The 19346-nt window shown below is 44.5% G+C and overlaps 1 protein-coding gene across 3 annotated transcripts in view; it reads left to right on the top strand.

Moving 5' to 3' along the window:
• The first annotated feature begins 682 nt into the window (after positions 1–682).
• Positions 683–19346, top strand: part of Tbl1xr1 (TBL1X receptor 1) — a 151899-nt gene continuing 133235 nt past the window's right edge. For 2 of the 3 annotated variants that reach the window (XM_038347413.1, XM_038347411.1), the window contains exon 1: positions 683–866. The gene's annotated coding sequence lies outside the window, so the exon portion shown is untranslated. Of the gene's footprint in view, positions 867–1309; positions 1356–19346 lie in introns of those variants that run through there. The other variant, XM_038347412.1, reaches the window with a different exon arrangement.

Here is a 19346-nt window from a genome sequence, read left to right as displayed (position 1 = left end):
GTACCTGCCCGCTGCCTCCGGGGATTGGGCGGCCGCGGCTTGCAGAGCTGCCCGGGGCGAGCGGACCCGAGAGCCGCCCAGGCCGCGGGACAGCTCCGGCTGCTGGCTCTGGAAAGAATGCGCTGTGAGCCCAGCCCCCAGCGCCGCCGGCGAGCAAGGGAGGATGGTTGGAGCGCAGAGCGAGTGAGGAAGCGGAGACTGGAGCCGCTCACCACCCCCACCGCCCTGCTGCCTCCGCTGGGGCTCCGCCCCTCCGGAGCGCCCCTCCTCCACCCCGCGCTCCTCCTCTTCCCTCCCCCCCTCGTGGTTCCCCTCCCCCTCCGAGGCTCCGGCTCCCTGCCCCCTCGCCTCTCCTCCTCCAGGCTCCCTTCCCCCTCCACGTTCTCTTTCCCCACCCCTCCTCCAGGCTCCCCTCCCCCTTCCTGCGTCCTCCAGGCTCCCTGCCCCCTCCCGGGGTTCTCCACACTTCCTCCCCTCCCCCTCCGCGGGTCCTCCTCCCCTCCCCCTCCCCGTCCCCTCCCCCTCCTCGCTCCCTCCGCCCTCCCCGCGCGCCCGGCGCAGGCCGCTCGGGTTTGTTTTGCTGCGCGGCCGCTGCCGCCGCCGCCGCGGGCCCGGAGCTCATTTGTGCCTGGCTGGTCCCTGCGCTCCCCGGTGCCGAGCCCGAGCCGTTGGCCGCTCGCGCGCTTGGCTCTCTCCCTTAGTAACAGCTCCCCTCCTGCCTCGGTGCTGCGCCCTGCCCCCGCGCCCCTCCCCCGCCCGACCCGCCGCTCGGCTGTCAGCGCCCGCACCCCAGGGCGCCTCGGGGTGCCGACGGCGGCCAGGAGGGGAGCGCCGCGCGTCCTGGAGGGGACAGCGTCTCCAAGCAGGTGAGCGCGGGCCCGGGGCGGCGGGCGCTGCGAACTTGGCCTGGGCGCGGGGGAGGGGCGGCCGCGCTCACGTGCTGCCCCCCCCCTCCCGGGTCGGGGTGGCCGGCTGCGGGAGGCGCTCAGCCACGGCGAGCGGGCGTGGGGGCGCAGGCTGGGTGCGGGGCCGCAGCCGCCCGAGGCTCGCGTAGCGGGGGAGCGGGCTGGGCTCGGGATGGGCGCCCGTCCGCGCTCGGGCGCGCGGGCTGCAGTCACCCGGTCGCGCTCCCCTCCGGGCCGCGCCGCGCCGCGCGGAGACCCCGGGTGGTGGCGGGGACTGCGGGCGGCTGTTGGGGCGCGGGCGGGGGAGGGGCGCGGCCGGGCCTCGCTCGCTCGGGACGCGCGTGTGGGCACCTTGTGTCTGTGGCCTCTCCAGAAGGAGGCCCTGGCCACAGCCTCGGTAAAGTTGGGTCAGAAGTGTATACAGTTGGCAAACTTATTGTAAGCTTCCTGGTAAGTTTCGGGGTGGCACACAAGTCACATTATCTTCTGACCGTGTAGAGGCCAGGTTGTGAGTGTTTGCTGGGTGACTTCCTCTTTGCAACCGATGTCTTTTTTTTTTTTTTTTTTTTGGAACGGGGCTGACTTTCATTTAAGTGTAATATTCCATGTTGAAAGGCAGCTTGAGGCGAGCCATGCATGTATTAAGAGTTAGGTAATTTTGGAAGTTCTCAATTTGGATTAAATTTAATTTGTGAAAATGGTCTATTCCGTGTAACATGTGAGTTGAGTGGCTTTTAAGAAACGCTCTTTTTGTTGGGTTACCAAACACTGAAATAATTTGGTGATCACACAGAAGTGTTGGAACGTCGCTGAACATGACATTTCCTCAGTCTGGAGTTTTCTTAAAACCTTGCACTCCACAGGACCCAGGGTGAGGGATTTTCCTACCTATGTCATTTACACTTAATTAGGCAAGTTTACTGTTGACTTTCTTGTTTCCCATATAGGAACCTTTGGCTGGTCTAAACATGTTAATAAAATATGGTGGGTGAAATGATGTGTTAGTTTTAGTTTGAATCTTGAGACTAAATGCCCCACCAATGTAAAGTAATGCCTTTTTCCTCCTCTCCCCAAATCTTGTGGGATAGTACAAGGCCCTATCATTACTGATTTAACTTATCTAAAATGACTTGCAGTTAGCATCTTGGTGGCCCGTTGAAGGTAGTGAGTTTGGGGTTTCCCTATGTGATACATGTTCATTTTTGTTAAATAAGAGCCATGCTTATTGGAGTACTTCAGTAATCCCGACTTCCTGGAACTGTGCGTTCTCACCACCTTAATAAGTTCATAGTCTGGGGAAGTAGGGCATCTTTGTCTGCAAAGACACATTGTGTATCAGTTGGATTGAGTCCTGGGAGTTAATGGCAAGCTTCCCAAATTATTAAGAGTTCTAGAAACAGTTGGCATTTACCTATGGGGGAGGGGTGGCAAGACAAAAAACGTGCCTAAAAGGAGGTAGGCAGGCCCTATGTGCAGTTAGCTTCTAAGTTGAGGCTTTTCTGCTGCATTAGGATATTTCTGTCTCAGTTTTGGTGGCCTGCAAGGCATGGAGTCTAATCACAGCCCTTAAACACTCAAATCACTTTCCCTCTTTGCTGTAGTTTTAGAGTCAGATCTCTAGTATTTAGGACAAACACTAAGCTGTGGGGGAAGGAATCAGTGTGTGTCAAAAGTTAAGCCACTTAATTAATTAACTTGTTAGTTACTTCAGAATTCTTGGACCTTTGCCCTATGTTTGAAGCATATGTCTAACCTGTACTTGTTGTTTTCATAGGAAACACTAAATTGAGTAGTTTCTCAATTTGGATGTGTTTCTTGCACAGTATTGGGAATTGATGCTAGAGCTCACTCAATCGAGGCAAGTGCTCTACCACTGAGCTGCATACAGCCTTGAGATTAAATTTTGTTTTGACTTTTGTTGAAGAACCGTTAAACACTTAAACTTTTTACATGTGCCCAAGACCCGTTTGGTACTTGGAATCAGTCTAATGAAGGTTTTGTAAGATTGGTTCTTAATACCTGTCTGCAAAGAAAACAAGAAATAAATACTTCCAGTGCACCGGGAAGCATTCAAGTCAGTGAGCAGGAAGGGTAACCACTGCTTTATAAACATGGGGCTTCTGATAAAAAGGGGTGTGCCAGATGGACCTTTGGAACCTTCGGCCTTGAGTGAGTGTGCTAGTTCAGGTGTGGTGAAGTCTAACGCAGTGTGCTCAGAGTGTACAATGAGTCTTCCCTTAGTGTGGAGAGTCACTGAGCCATTTAGATGGAGTTAGTTGAAAAATTTGTAAGATTTGTTAGTTATAGAAAAACGAACAGAGAAATTGGAACTCAGGGGAGACATGATGGCAGAAACACTGCCACTGGTTAGGACTTTTTTTTTTTTTTCTGGTACAAGGAAAATTTTCCTCCTTTTCAGAAATAACATTTACAGTGTACATTCCTAAAGTTGGAAGGTGAAGGCAGTGAGCAGCAGGCGTTTATATTTTGTCCTCAGCTCTTCCTTCCCCTGTGCCTGTGTAGCTGGGAACCATTCACTTTGCCCGCCAGACTGCCAGCAAAAGTGTAGTGAGCCCATGCTCAGGAGTTTTACTACTTACTGCCTCTGGTGTCATTGCCCTTTACCTGAGAGCCAGAGGAAAGGTGTGAGATGCAGCTTGTCAATTTAGAGTGATCCCCTGTGGTCAGTCTGTAGTGTTGGCTTTCTCTGTGGGTGATGAGGTGGTTTAGAAGTGCTCAGAAGATAATTCTTGTAGTCCTTGAAGAAGTGCTCCACCTAGTCTTTCTGACCCTTCCTCCGTGCTCTTTCTAGATGACACATTTCCCTGTGGCTTTGCCAAGCTTAGATTTCCGATTTCCTGACAGTGCTTGTGTTTCTAATTGGGACTGTAGTTCTGAGGTACCTCCGTCAGGTGCTGGTGTGGTGGATGGATGGATGGGCCAGGAGCTCTGCCGGCATGCAGAGCCCTCCAGCTGTCTGCTGAGATGGAGTGTCCTGTCACTTGCTGTTTTTCCTAATACTAAAGATAGCCTCTCCAAATACTATGACAGAAAAAGAAAATTAAGAATGGAAAGCAAAAGAGTGTGGCCAGCTGTCTTCAGAAGTGTGCATTTCTGAAAATTTGTAGAAGGTCCTACATGTTATGTAGTGCAGCACTCTGAGCAAGGTCCTTTGGTTCTCCTTCCTTGAGGGTAGACTAGAGCTGTTAGTTAAGATTCCCCCTTGTATCATAGTTGAGGCAGTGCAGTTGGTGTATGTGTAGTGTTGAGAGCAGTGTTTGACTTGCCAAGCATCGCCTGAATGTCAAGCCATGCCTTTTGTCATGATGTAGGTTTTTTGTGTGTGTTACCATTATGGGGCATAATAGCACGTAAAGCCCTCCCTCGGCAGCTCTGTTTCCTGAATTTGTGGGCAAAATTCCTGAAATAAACTTAGCATAATTTATTTATTCTCAAAGTCGTGCTGGAGGCTTGCTCATGAGGATTAGCCTGCATTGTCAATACTTGTTTGGTGTGGGTTTTCCCATATCTTAGTTTCTGGTCTTAGGCTTCAAATCTGCGTTTCACTGGAAACATTTTCAAGTTTTTAAGTTTTGATGTCTGACAGAACTTGTGGTCTGTCCTACAAGTGGGTGTTTTTTTCTGCCCTCAAGCCTTAACCATGTGTGAGTCCGCACTCCCTGGCTCAGCTGTCATGAGTCTTCTTAGGAAACTCGCTCAGGTCTCTGCCCCATCAGTTTTTCTTTTTACCTCTCTCAGCAGCGTTAGTGCAGTGTCACATGTCTGTCTGTCAGGACGAGACTGGTGCTTTGACAAGTCCTTGTGACAATTTGAGCAGCTGGTACCCTAAATTTAACTGAGGAACAGAGGCTCAGGTAGTGAGGGGCAGGGGCAGTGGCTTGGGGACAGTATATGTGGCTCTGAGGCTCGTGTCTCCTGGCAGCAAGTTCACAGGAAGTCCATGAATGTGGGAGAGTTTTAGGTTTGGTCTTTGCATTAATTAACGTTCCTGGTTTTCTGAACAGGTTTCTCTTACCTTATGTAAGTATTGACAGTGCCATTTCTACTGGCTTTCATCACTTAGTCCCCCCCCCCCCCAAAAAAAAAAATTCAAGATGGTTGCCTCTTGCCAACTAGACTGAGTTTATGGGCTTCATTCAGCCGGACATTTAGGACTCTTTTTCACCTGTTCCACTTTCCATGTCCTCTCTTCCAGCTGGCCCTTCACTGGCCCCCCGATCCTGGAGCTGCTGTGTCTGTTAGTGCTGTAGTTCTACTTGTGCCGTCCCTTCCCTTTGGCTTTTTCTGTGTAGTTTCAGCCCTGCACTTCAAGAAGTCTCTTTTGCAGTCCTGACATGTTCTTCTCTGGGTCCATTGCATTTAATGCCTGTGGCAATCCCCTTCCCCTCTTTTGCTGTGTTTGTGGGGATAGGCCCCTTTGTGCCTTTGTGCAAGTACTCTGTCTTCCTTGGAGAATCGTGGACTATGGGTTGTTTACAGAGCGCCTGTGTTAAAATGAGCCGTGCCCATCCTGTCTGTTCATTGATGGGCTAGAGTCTGCTTTCTGACTTGGGCTTCTAAGAGTATTTCAGACATGGAGGTGTTGCTGCAATTTTAATGCTGCTGGAATGGGCCAGGGAGAAAAACTTGGTCCATTCTTAGTGAAAGTGGGCAGGTTTGTCCTTTGAACTGGAATACTGGACTCCAGTTTAGAATTGTGTTAGCTTCTCCACTTCATCCAGGTGTGCACATTGACTGTTTCTTATCTGAAATGCCTGGGACACAAGGGGGTTGTGGATTTTTCCTTCAGATTTTACCGTGGGATCTTGGGGCTATGATACTAGCCTGAATCTGAACGTCAGTTTTGTTTTCACGCGCACCTTGTATCATAGCCTAAAGTGATTTCGTATTTAGTGTTAATACTTTTGCTGGTCAGTGTCTTGTTATCTGAGGTCAGGGTGGAGTTTGCGTTTGGGTCTGGTTTGGATTTTTGCAGCATTTCAGATTGTGGGTTTTCTGGTCAGGGATGTTCAAGCTGTGTTGTGTGTTTGCCAGGTATGATGCTTAAGATTTTGGAATTGGTGTGTGTTGAGACAGGATATCAGGTAACCCAGACTTCCTTTGACCTGAGTGTAACTGAGGCTGGTCTTAGACTTTTCCACTTCTGCAGTGTTGCGGCTCAGAGAATGCTAGTCCAGTTGTGGGCTCCTTAACAGCGCAAAAGACTTCACTTTCTAGATGTTCCCTCTGGCTATTTCTTTTCTAGTTTTTCCTTTTTTTTTTTGGTCTCTTGAGACAGGGTTTCTCTGTGTATCCCTGGCTGCTTTGTGGACCCAGGCTGGCCTTGAACTCACAGACAACCGATTGCCTGTGAGTGCTGTGATTACTGGGGTGTGCCACCACCTCCTAGTTTTGTTTGTTTTTGGAAAGGGTCTCACTATTCATGCAGCCTAGTGAGGCCAGGAGCTTGCAGCAATTCTGCCTCTGCTTCCTGAATGCCATTCCCACACTCCACTGAACCTGTTTTCTCCTGGTCTTTTAACTCAGGCTTTTCTCAGTAGTATACCTAAATAAAATTGTGATTTTGGCCTTTCTGTGGTTACAACATTCTGATGAACATTGGAGCTTGATTTGAGCCATTAACACATTAGCATTCAGTATAGGTCTGTATATTCAGTGTGAGTGGGTTTAACCTACCAGAAGAACATCCTCTTAGCCATCTCCCTCCAAAGGTTTTTATGCCAACCCACCAAGGTAATTGACTCTTAAGGCAACTAATTTGATGTTGTGTCCTTTCAAAATGTTTAGTTTAGAGTTTAAAGATGTGTGCTTTCCAGCATGATTTTTGAGTTGAACAAAATGAGTTGAATTCTGCTTAGAGACTGTCGCTCAGAATGAACACAAGGCCTGCCCTGGAGCCCATGTTCTCAGGTAAGGAAAAAACTCCAGGGACCAGGCTTGCATACAGGAGGAGGAATGGCGGAATGGGCACCAGCCAGTTGAGGTTTGGTGTCTAGTCTTCCTCCACTGTGTAACCTTCGCCTTCCGGGGTTTCCTAGAGGAGGTAGAATTTAAAAACCAGGGGAGAACTTGGTGATGAAGTCAGAGATGATCATTTCAGCATCCTAATGGAGTATGTCTTTTGTTTTCGCCTGTGGTTTAGAGATGCCTTAAGTCTCTGGTGCAGTTTGACCTTGAACTCCTAACCCTCCAAACCTCGCCTCCCAACTACTTGGCTTGCAGATTCATCTACCAGGTCTGACTCCAGTAATTATGTGAAATTGTGCTATAGGTGTTCAGACTTGCCCTCCTCCCACATATGCCCCAGGGTCTCATGTGCATGTGACCCAGACTCACTTTGAACTCTGATTCTCCTGCCTGTTTCCCAAATAATGTGACACCATGCCTAGCTCTTTCTCTGTATTTTAAGTAAAGACGCTCGACTTTTTTTTTTTTTTTTTTTTTTTTTTGTCAGCGTTGCCTGCAGTCCCAGGATGACCTCCATCTGGATATCTAGTTGAGGATAATCTTGAGTCTGAGTTGCCTCCACCTTCTAAGTGCAAGAATTACAGGAGGGCACCAGATGCTCCATCTGTGCAGTGCTGGGATGGACACTAGGGCCTCAGGCTTGCTGCTCTGTGTCAAGGGTGTTAGTGGTTTCATTTTTCCTTGGTGGTCTAGAAAGTAGAGTGCTGTGAAGAGGTGATCAGTGCCAGGGAAGGTTTACAGAGGTTTGTGCTTTTGTTATTACCGTGTGTTTGCTTGAACAGTGGCAGCAATTTAACATGGATCCAGTGCTAAGCCAACAAGTTTATTTTGATTTTTAATTAGAACCATTATTATTTTTTACATTTATGATGTGTGCACTCCCACAGTTATTGTTTGGCTGTGGAGTTCATCTTCCCAGGAGTCAGTGGTGTCAGTTGTCTCCTTCCGCCCTGGTGCTTCTGGGTGTTGTATTCAGGCGTTCAGGCTTGGTGGCAGGTGCCTATTTGCCCATGAGGTATCTTGCTAGCCTTTTTATGTTTTCTCCGTGCTGGGTTTGAACTCAACAGATGATTATCCCCCCACCCCCAAGAAAACAAAAAAACAAAAACAAAACAAAAAAAAAAAACCCAAGAACCTGTGGTTACAGAGGGAAAAACATTTAGCTTCTGTAAATTTATATCAAGGTAATGATCTACTACCCAAGATTTTCTCACTCATTCAATTCAGTTTATTACTTCTGTGTTGAAATGAAATGTGAAGTCAGTTAAAATATTAAGTGTTTATTCTGTTTCTTTTGTGTGATCCTGGTGAGTGTGTGGGCGGGATTGGAGGTCGGAGGACAGCTTGTCAGTGTTGTCCTTCTACAGTGTGGATTCTAGGCATCAGACAGCCATTTGCCAGCTCCGAGTCTGTTACTTATTTTATTTTTTACTTTTTGAGACAAAGTCTCATGTCAGCCCAGCCAGTCTTGTTATATAGCTGAGGATGATCTTGAAGTGTTGGGTTCTTCTGCCTCCTAAATGCTGGGATTTTAGGCATGTATCACCATGCCCAGCTCAGACTTTTGTAAAATTATACTTTGTCTAATATATATGTAGTTACTGGGGGTGGAACACATACCATGCTGCACATTGTGTGGAGGTCAGAGGACAACTTGGGACAACCAGTTCTCCTTCCTCATGGGTCCTGGGGATAGAATTCAGACCTTGATGCTTGGTAGTGTACCTGCTGGGTGTGGTAGCACACCTTTAATTCCAGTGAGGGAGGCAGAGGCATGTGGATCTCTTTAGTTCAAAGCCAGCCTGCTTTACAAAGCCAGTGAGACTTTGTTTCAGAAATTAAAAATAAAAAGAAGAAAAAAGTTTTAATCTTTTAATTTGGATAATTAGAAGAGGGAAGAGCTAGGCATGACACCTCATGCCTGCAGTTTCCAAATTCAGGAGGCTTAGGCAGGAGGACTGCCAGTTCAGGCATTCCTAGAGTGTACGGTGAGTCCTTACCTCAAAACAGGCTTCCTTTTGAGGAGATGGATCTGCTGTTTTCTCCCTTTTTCCCCCTGTTCTGAAAGATCTAGATCCATTATTTCTGATAGCACTTTATATTTACTCTCAGATTCGGTAACAAAATTGTCATATGATCGATCAAACGTTGGGATTTTTTTTGTTGTTGGGTTTTGTTTTTTCTTGCTTTTGAGTCAGTCTTGCTATATATACAGCTCTTGCTAGCCTGGAATTTGTTGACTAGGCTGGTGCACAGAAATCCAGTTGTCTCTGCTTCATAGATGCTGAGATTAAAGGCCTGTGCTACCATACCACATTTTGGTATTTATTTTAGCTGGGTCATCAGGCCATTGATGAAGCTATGATTTTTGAGTCCTGTTTAAAGTTGATAATTTGAAATAAAAAGTTCAGCTGGAGGTGGTGATGCATACCTTTAATCCCAGCACACGGGAGGCAGAGGCAGGCGGATCTCTGTGAGTTCCAGGCTAGCCTGGTCTATAGAGCGAGTTCCAGGACAGGCTCCAAAGCTACGGAGAAGCCCTGTCTTGAAAAACAAACAATAACAACAAAACCAACAACAACAAAAACCAAAAAAAAAAAAAAAAAAAAAAAAAAAAAAAGAAAGAAGTAAAAAGTTCTAGTTGTTCAGCAACACGTAAGCAATCTTATTTCACAGGGACATTTTGTCAGGGGTTTGGGAATCAGGTGAAGGCAGGTTCTCCTAGGCTGGGAGTTGATGATGATAGCCTCTGGTTTGGTAGGATTTATATTGCTGTGTGGATTCTGCATGGATCGTACTGTGACATGGGAATTGTATTGACTCAGTGGAAACATCAGATTCCTTTTCTGGTTCTGGTTGCAGTTGATCACTTACAATTGTGGCACTTGTACTCATCTGTGGCAGTTTAGATTACTGATGCAGGGTCTTGCTTTCCAGTTATTTGTGTACCTCATTTTCAGCTTCAGCTGAGGCAAGCTGAATGCCTTGTTTTCGTGCTGAAGTCTGCTGCAGTGAAGAGATGTCAGCCTTCCTGAGGCGGTGCCGTCTCCTACAGTAACTGGAGCCTGGCTGAACTGGCAGCAGGCTTTTTCTCGATCATGCTACTGTGTGAAGAACTGGCTCCAGGCAGTCCTGGCTTGATTCCTGTCACCCCTGTTTATCTGTGGATGGTTTTGTGAGATCATGTGACAATTACAGTTGGTTTCCACTCTGGAAGTGGAAATAGAGGGTAATTCTTTGTTCATCTGTTGGTTATGAGGACTGAAATGAGGATGCGTGGTACAGTGGTTAGTATGGGGCTTGGCAAAGAGGATTCCTCAGATACTCTAGTGACTGCCTCTTGGCCTTCAGAAAGTACATTTTTTTTTTTAAATATGTGTTTGTGTACTGAGTGTCCTCTGATGTCAGGGAATGGTGGAGCTGTAGTCTCGTGCTGTTGTGAGCCACCTGATGTCGATGCTGAAAGTTTAACTCGGCCCCAGCAAACCATCTCTCAGCCTGCTGACCTTTGGGATCAGCAGCAGCATAGCTGATGTAGCTGCATAGCTGAGAAGGAAGGCATTTGGGGATTGTTCATTTTTGTTTCTGGCTCACTTTAGAATAAGATTGGATAATGCAGTTTTGTTGTGTTTGAAAGATGTAGGCCTTTTTTGTTGATTTATTTAGTTTTTTAAAGCTAGGATCTCATGTTGACCTGTATCTTGTCATGTGGCGGAAGCTGACCTTGAACATTTGATAGTCCTTCCCAAGTTCTGGATTATAGGATGTGGTGCCTCAAATATGTTGATTTAAACTGAGTTTGGTAACACCGATGTTTTAAGAAGGTTGCTACCTTAGGAGGTAGTTGCACTGCTTTCTCTGGTCATTTCCAGGGTACATGGTAAATTCATGAAAACAGGTGTGATTGATAATCCTTGAAAAAAACCTGCGCGAAACAACCCCGTCTGTGTATGCGGAAGTGTACCGGAAAGGAGTAAGTACGAAGGGGTTGGTGACAGGTGCTGCAGTCATTTTCTTTTTCTTCTTGTTTCTTTTAAGAAAACATTTTCCTCCTCTTTCTGTCTCTCTCTGGTGTGTGTCCATGTGCATGTGCATGTACATGTTACACACAAAGAAATAGAACACCATTGAGTGCATTTTGCAATCAGAAGACAACTTGTGGAGTTGGTTCCTTAGTTTTACATGATTTTCATGGGTGGAGTTAGGAACCTGGCAAGCATCTTCACCTACTACCTTATCTTGCCAGCCCTTGTTTGTCTTTAAAAAATTGTTTGCCTGAGACAGGGTCTTACTCTGTAGCCCAGGTTATGGCCTTAGACTCTTGATCCTCCTGCTTCAGTCTCCTCAGGTGCTGGGATTGCAGGTGTACACTGACATCTTGTTTAAACTGACTTGGGAGGTGATTTAGTCAGGAAAACGTTTGCCATGCAAGAATGAGTGGTTTGAGTTTGGATTGCTCGCATTCATGTAAACAGCTGGGCATAGTGACACGCGCTTGAAACCCAAGCAGGATCCTGGAGCCTACTGGTCAAGCCAGTCTGGGCTTGTCCCTTACATCCTTGTTTAGTGAGAAAGAAGACCCTACTCTGTCCTTGAAAATGGGGTGGATGGTGAGCAACCAGGGAAGATGCCTGCTCAGTATTGACCTCTCTTCCTTACATGAATGTGCTCGCCTGTGCATACACAAACCATTTATTTCCCCTTCCCCTCTTTGAAGTTTATTTCATCATAATATTCTATATTGTGCTTTGATTGCATTTTCCCCCATTTCTCCACCTCCTTTTGGATCTAGACCCTTTATCCCACTCTTAACTTCATATTCTCTTTCTTTTCTAATTCCACCCAGTCCAATTTCTGCTGGCTGTATACACTTTATTGTGGTGTCATCCACTGGATAATAGTTAACTGACCCATAAATAAAACTTTTTTTCTCTACCAGAAGCCATCAACTGTCATTATCATCTTAGGTGGGGGTGGGACCTAATGAGGCTCTCTTCCCTCCTACGCTGAATGCCGACTGCGTTGATGATGTCGGGCCTTCCACAAATAACCACGGCTGCTGAGAGTCTGAGGGCTCAGTCCTGTTATGTTTAGAAGACACTGTTTAGCTTAGTCAGCCTGCACCATTGGTTCTTAGTCTTTCTTTCCCCACTCTTCCTTGATGTTCTCTGAACTTGGGAACTGTATGGCTGAGCACTGCACAGACCCTCACTGTGCATAAGGACTGGGAGCTGCGCTGATATGTATATCTAGAGGTGGTTTGATAGTCTGTCCATTTAGCAACAGTGGTGATATCACCCCTGGGTTTACAATTCTGAAGTCATGAGTTCTTGGCCAAACTTAGATGGTAGGCAAAAGTTTCTTTCTGTGGAACTGGCCTTGAATCCAATTTAAAAAAATGGGGGAGGGGAGAAAAAGAAGAGGAGGAAAAAAAGCTATTTATTACTCCTATAACATAATATGTCACTGTTGGACCCATGGCCTATCTTAACCAGTCTAGTTATTACTATAGCTCACAGAATTCACAAGACTGATGGCTTTTCTTCTCCAGCCTTTATTAGCAACTTGCAGCACCATGAAAGTGAGCAAGCAGGGAGAAAGTCTTCCCGTTATACCAGCTTCATTTCTCCAATGTCCTGTGACTATTCTTTAAAACCTATTGATTATAATATTTAATAATTATTTTATTATTAATTGAACAAACTTGGGAACTTAGATTTAAAGTGATATAGAATTATAATTTTCTATTTATGATTTTATAATCAGAATGGGAAGAAAGTTGACATTATGCATGATAGAACATAGACAAATCATCTTGACTTTCTTATGTAGCACAGGCTAGCCCTGAGCTTCTGTTCTTCCTGCCTCAACCTCCTGAGTGCTGGCATCATAGGTGAGCCACCATGCCTGGCTTTCTCCGAAGGCCCTGTTTTGGCATCTGTGAGTAGTCACTTGTTTCTAGAACAAATATCTGTAGACGTGTCATTGGTGTGGTTGTTTACTTTTAGTTAGGTGGTGCCTTCCTGAGGACACTTATTTTACCTGCAGCCTCTGCTGAAGAACAGGCAGACTGCAGACTCTGCTCGGATTGAATTGGGGAGGTTTTTCCAAGTAATTTGAAGGTTTCCTGGTCCCTGTAGAACCTTGTCTCTTTGAAAGTCATATAAGCACAGTAAAGAGGTTGATTTAGGTAAGTTAGTTCCTTGCTCCTTGGATGCATGGTGTTCAAAGTATAAGGTCATCAGGTTCTGCTTGGATGTCCTGCTCTGATGTGGGAACTATGCCCATATTTGTAAATATTGTCTATAAATGTTCTGTTACATTTAAAAGGGGATATGCTATAGAGATTGGTATTGGTGTGGATTTTGGTTATTGATACAAAATTAAGGTCAATTTTGTTATATATATATATTTCTGCTCTTGATTAAAGTATTGTGCTTGTACAGCTCATTTAAAAATGTAATATATAATTAAAAAATATAGGTTACTAGATAATCATCTATAATAGTCAAGCTTGTAGTCATGTTAGATTTTCTAGATGTACAGAGATGTATTTCAGATAAGTATTTTTCAAACCTTTCAAAGACTACAGAATATGGCATTTAAATGTTTTAAGAAGTTAGGACTTTTCATGACAAGAGACATGTCTGCTCCTGGCAGCACCAACTACTTCAAGAGGAAGGTGGGCATTGAAGAGGCTTCTTATGGAATTGGTTAGCCATTTGGGAGTGCTTGATGTACGGAACATGCAGGACCTGTAGAGAAATGACTGCTAAAACTTGCCTAAAGGTGAGATGATCCTTTGGGGTTCCTGCTTCATGAAAGAGTGACAGACATTCTGTAGGACACACAAAGACATGACTGACAAACTGCCAGTAGAGGCAAAACTGTCTTTCAAATTTTCTGCTTTATGGAAAAGTCTGCCAGATACTATGGACCTGTAGGCTAAAGTTGGATGCCCCAATGGTACTGAAGAACTTTGGGTGACTGTCCAGGCAGCGAGAAGTCTGTCAATTCTAGAGTTTTGGAAGTTTCATCCAATGAACTTATTGTTTACTTAGGTAATATTATATCCTTCTGGAGTCTTTGATGGAGTTTAAAAATAGACAGTTATGGTTGTAGTTTTCCTTAGATATGGTAAAAGATAAAGTAGATGTAAATATTATAACTGTAATTCTTGCTTGATACCTGTCTTGTTATATGTAATTTTACTATGTTAAAGTTAAAACCTTTTTTTTATTTAAACAGAAAAGGGGAGGTGATATGGGATTACCCCTTTGTATGCTGTGAATACAGTTGTTTAATTAATAAAGAACTTGGCCTGATAGGGCAAAAGAATAGAGGTAGGCAGGCAAAACTAAACTGAATGCTGGGAGACAAAAGGGTGGAGTCAGAGAGAACATGTAGCCCTGCCAGAGACAGATGCCAAAACTTTAGCTGGTAAACCACAGCCATGTGACAATACACAGATTAACAGAAATGGGTTAAATTAATATAAGAGTTAGCCAATAAGAAGCTAGATAGGCCAAACAGTTATTTAATTATACAGTTAATTAATACAGTTTCTGTATAATTATTTCAGTTCTGGGCAGTGGGAATGAACAACTTAGAACTGCTCTGCAGGTTGGGCCACCTGTAGAATCTTTTCTTTTGGCTTGGGAACAACTTAAGGTAAACTGTGAGAGCAAGGAATAGTCCCAAAACTAGGGTAAAAGAAACAAAGACCTGGACCTAAGATTACCAGTTACAACTAATTGAGTCATCTTCATCTTCTGGTCTTCTGCACTGGTTCCTGACTCCCCTGTTCTTTGTAATGTGGTTCTTTTAGTTCCCTTCTCCATTTACATCCTTACCTAATGCTGCTATAGCATTGCTTTTTACATCTTTATGTGAGCTCTTGATCCACCATACACACTCACCGTGGCATGCATGCAGGGTTCAAGGCTGTGCATTGCACAAGTAATTCTGTCTCCCGCTGACTGGTCAGTCATTTACTGTGTCAAATAAGGAGCTGCATTTCTCCCTGCGTCTGTTGTTGGATGTTCACTGATGGTAGTGCTCCATATTCACTTCATGATCATGAACAGCTAGCGTCAGAGAGGGTCAGAGTTGGGAGAAACAGAAGTAACTCCCTGACCACATCCTTATCTACTGACACACATAATCTGTAACCTTGGATACTGGAGAGTAGGGGGCGGGATAAGAATTGAGCCTCCAGGATTTGGAGTATACAAATCTTTTGTCAGAAGGGAGCTTGTTGATCATTTCAGCATCGGATCTGCATTTGAGAAGACAGGGCTTCTAGTTTACAGATGAACTGAAGTGATTACCATAAATAATATGTAATTGATATTTGCAAAGAATTAAAAAGCTCACCAGTAAATTTTAAATCATCATGGGTATTGCAATGAGAAGTCTGTGCTGTCTCTTGCTCCACTGTGGTTTGGTGTGGCAGTCAGGAGGGGTTGGTCCTGCAGGCCCTTCTTTCTGTAGTCTCTTGTCCCCCTCAGGTGGGTAATTTGAGCCCCAGTTGCTAGACTCTGCTTGTTTATAGATGTGCTTTTGAGCTCATTACTTCTCAATCTGTGTCTTTCTCTCCATTCCATCAGCTCCTGTGCAGAGCTGTCTGTCCTCTTTCATACCTCCTTTGACTTTCTTGTGTGTTTTTCCTTGATGACTCCAACAGTCTTGTGGATGGATACACTGGTCTGACAAAGAGGCATTAAATCATTTCTACAAGTTGAAAAGTGCTCCCCTCCATCCTGGGACAATAGTTTATTACCTTTGGACAAACATGATGTGGGCCAGTGAGGTGACTTAGTGCTTACCACCAAAACCTGAGTTCAGTGAGAGAAATGACTCCACAGCATTGTCATCTGACCTGCAGGTGTGCACTGTGGCACTTTTGTGCCCACATGCATGTGTGATACCACATATATACACAAATGAATAGTGTAACAAAATTGCGTGTGTCCATGGTATAAGTTAATGACTGGTTTGGGCAGTGTGAAGAAAGCTGCTGAGTGAGTTTGCAATAAAGAACAGTTGGGAAAAATTTAATTTACCAATTTCCTTTCCTTTATTTGGAAAATACTTCATATTTCTCATGGGTTTGAGTAGAGTGGGCAATTGAGGACAAGCTCAAAAGAGTGGGCTAGGGTGTGGAAACAGGGAAGTCATGCGGCTGTAAGACAGTTGCTCTGGCTCCTGTGTCCTCCCCTACTCCTGAACTTGGAGGTTTCTGAGTTTTTCCTTTTGGAGGAGTTTGGCTGGTCATCTTTTCAGTGTCCACCACCTCCCCCATATCGTTTTTGAGAGCGAGTCCCACACTATAGTCCTCCCGATGCTGAGATCCAGGCTCTTTTGTCTCAGGCATTGGTGGCCCTGGGGGGGAGGGGTTGTATTGCGCTCAAGTCTTATTTAGCAGCACATATTCTTTAATTCTTTTAGGTTTTTGTTTTTCTACCTGAAGTTGAATATTTTTCTCTTGAGAAATTAGCCACTATAATTTTTATTAACGTTTTAATTTGGATTGCTGATTTTGGTAATATTTTGTTATAAAGTTTGTATGGATTTCGATTGTCTTGTTTCCCCCTTATAATAAAACCTCTGTTGTCTTCATTCAGCCTTGGACTTTGAATAAATTGAAGTTTTCCACTAATCTGTATTGTTTTTGTAATTTATAGCAGAAACCACCTTTATGTATATTTACTGGCACCGCGGAGTTGTCCAGTGAGGTCAGTCACTTTCCCTTTCTGTTTCCTCAAAGGACTGCATCTCTAATCTCACCAAGGCAGTCAGGAGGAGGAAAGCAACTAGCAGCTAGCTTGGATAGCCTGCTCTACATAGTTAGTCCTGGGTAGCCAGGGCTATGTAGTGAAATTTAGTTCCCAAAAGCCAGCAACAAACAAAAAGGCTGAGAGTGGTGGTCCACACCTGAAATCCTAACACTTTGGAGGTGGACGCAGGAGGGTCAGGAGTTCAAGGCTAGTCTTGGCTACAGATCAAATTCAAGTCAGCCTGGGCCACATTAAACTATGGCTCAAAACAAAAAAAAACACAATGTTAATAAATTAAACCAAAGTGGGGACAGTTATTATTTACTGAGTACACCTTCCTCTCCCTGCATATATCTTACTTCACAGTGCCTTCCCTTCTGGTACTGCTTGGCCAGCCCTGCAGTTCATACCCAAGGGCATGCTTGCTCCCTCCTCATCGTAACCTCTTTGTTCTTCATGTGTGCTGTGCCATGAGATTGGCATGTACATGAATGGCTCATCCATGTGACCACTTTATATTACTCATTTCTGTATTACCATTTTACCTCAAAATTCTCCACCCCCTTTCTGCATAATTTAAACCTGATGAGAATAGAGTTGGGTTCTGGCTTCCTTTTGACTCTTCCCCAGCACCTGGAATAGGACCTGTAAGTGTTTAGTTTAGTAGGGATAGTTGATGAACTTTTAACAAAACATTTGTGCCAAGATATTAGATTTTAATAAGGTACGTTTCATTTTCCGCAGTAATAGGAAGGGTAGGCTAGATAGCACCAGTTACAGTGAAGTGAGCTGAGGACATTTTGTCCTTTACTCTTAGCTATGTTTACCTGCGATGTGGTGATGACTAGCTCTGAGTCAGAAAGAACTCAGAGGAGTTGTGCTGTAGAGGCCCCAAACAAGCTTTTGGTTTGATTCAAAAAGAAGCCTCATTGGGATGTGGAATCCAGAAGTCTTGCTGCATTACTCCCCTGTGGGAGGAACACTGGACCAGGTGGGCATCTCATGTCAAACCAGGCCTGTCTGAGCACCAGGGATGTCTGGAGTAAGGCAGCCTCACTGCTTTTCCTCCTTCTGTGCTTCTAGCCCTTCGCACACTGGGAAGTGTGGCAGTATTTGAATATGACTTTTTTACTTTACCTGCAAAATCCCTGCAAATGACATGTGTCTCTTCACCTCTGCCACCCAGCTTTTTCAAATGAACCTGTTTTTAAAATGGAAGCTAAGGGACTAGTTGTAATTTTTTTTTTGTTAAGTTTTTGTAAAATTTTTGATAGTAGTTGTAATTTTCTTCAGTCTGTGTCAGCCATGAGGTGCTGACAGGGACTATCCTCGGCATGAGCTCCACCATAGAGATACAGTGATAATGAAGGCACCTAGGGGAGGGCAGTGATCTCTTGTTACAAATAGTGGTGACATTGTGATTTCTGAGTAAGTAAATCTGATTTATTCTATTTTGTACTATGTGTATGTATTTATTTTTGTAGGTTTGCCTATGTGAGTGCATGTTTTCATTTGGAGACCAGAGGCCTTGGTGTCTCTTTTGGAGGAGTTAAGCCACCTGACATGGGTGCTGAGCACCAGACTTAGATTTTCTTTCCCTTTTTAAAAATTATTATTTTTGTTAATTTTTAGAGACAAGGTTTTCCTATGCAGCTTTGGCTGTCCTGGAACGCACTCTGTTAGACAAGAGTGGCATCAAACTCAGAGATCTGTCTGCCTCTGCTTCTCGAGCGGTAGGATTTAAAGGTGTGCTCAACCACTTGCTGGTTGGTTATTCTTTTGTGTTTTTCAGTTGGGGTTTCACTTTGTAGTCCATAGTGACCTGTACCTCACTCTGTAGCTCAGGCTACAACTGAAATGGAGTTTTCGTTTTGATAGGATGCATATAATGTATATATATAAACATGTAGTCATTTTAGGAATTAAGAAATCCTCAAATGATAAATTCTGTAGATTGGAAATAGAATAGAAAAGCTTATTGCTTGCTTTGAGTGGCTTGCTTGTCAGGGTGGGCCAAGCCAGCCACATTGCCGGATGCCGCATTGCTGAACGTCACTCAGCTCTTGTCTACTGCAGGCACCACAGTAACGAAAGATTGCTGTTGCATGAATATTTAAATCCTAAATCAAATAATATAAGTTTTAGATTTAATAGTTACATTCTCAAGTAGTTGGAATTTTATTTTATACATTTAGATCATCTTAAAAAGTGGATTGATAGTGTATTAAAGGGCATGATGGAACCCTGTGTGCAGGGATGCTAAAAGTTAGGGAAACTGATCATTTATTGAGCTGTATTTTGGAACATTTAGAAAATTATTTAATTTCTTTTAATTTTTATTTGAAGCATATTCTTAGAATTTTGTGAGTCATGTGAATAGTTATGTTTATATCTTATAGAAAGGGATTCATGGGCTCTGTGCCTAATTGAGGGAAAACCAAGGTAATCCTTATCAGAAGCAAAAGGGCTGCCCATGTGTTCTTTTTAATTTAATTAAAATACAGCTAAATTTTTTTCCTTTCTCCTCTCTATTCTACTTCTTCCCTGCCTCCCTCCCCCACATATGTGTTCTCTGCAAACCGATGGAACATGAGCCGCGGCACTGGGTGCCATGTGACTCTCAGAGTCTGAGAGAATGCCAGTGGGGGAGGACCGACCATACCTGCCACAGAGA

Source organism: Arvicola amphibius, chromosome 11 (assembly GCF_903992535.2).
Source record: "Arvicola amphibius chromosome 11, mArvAmp1.2, whole genome shotgun sequence".
Lineage (NCBI taxonomy): Eukaryota > Metazoa > Chordata > Mammalia > Rodentia > Cricetidae > Arvicola > Arvicola amphibius.
This window is presented reverse-complemented; position numbering and strand designations above follow the sequence as displayed.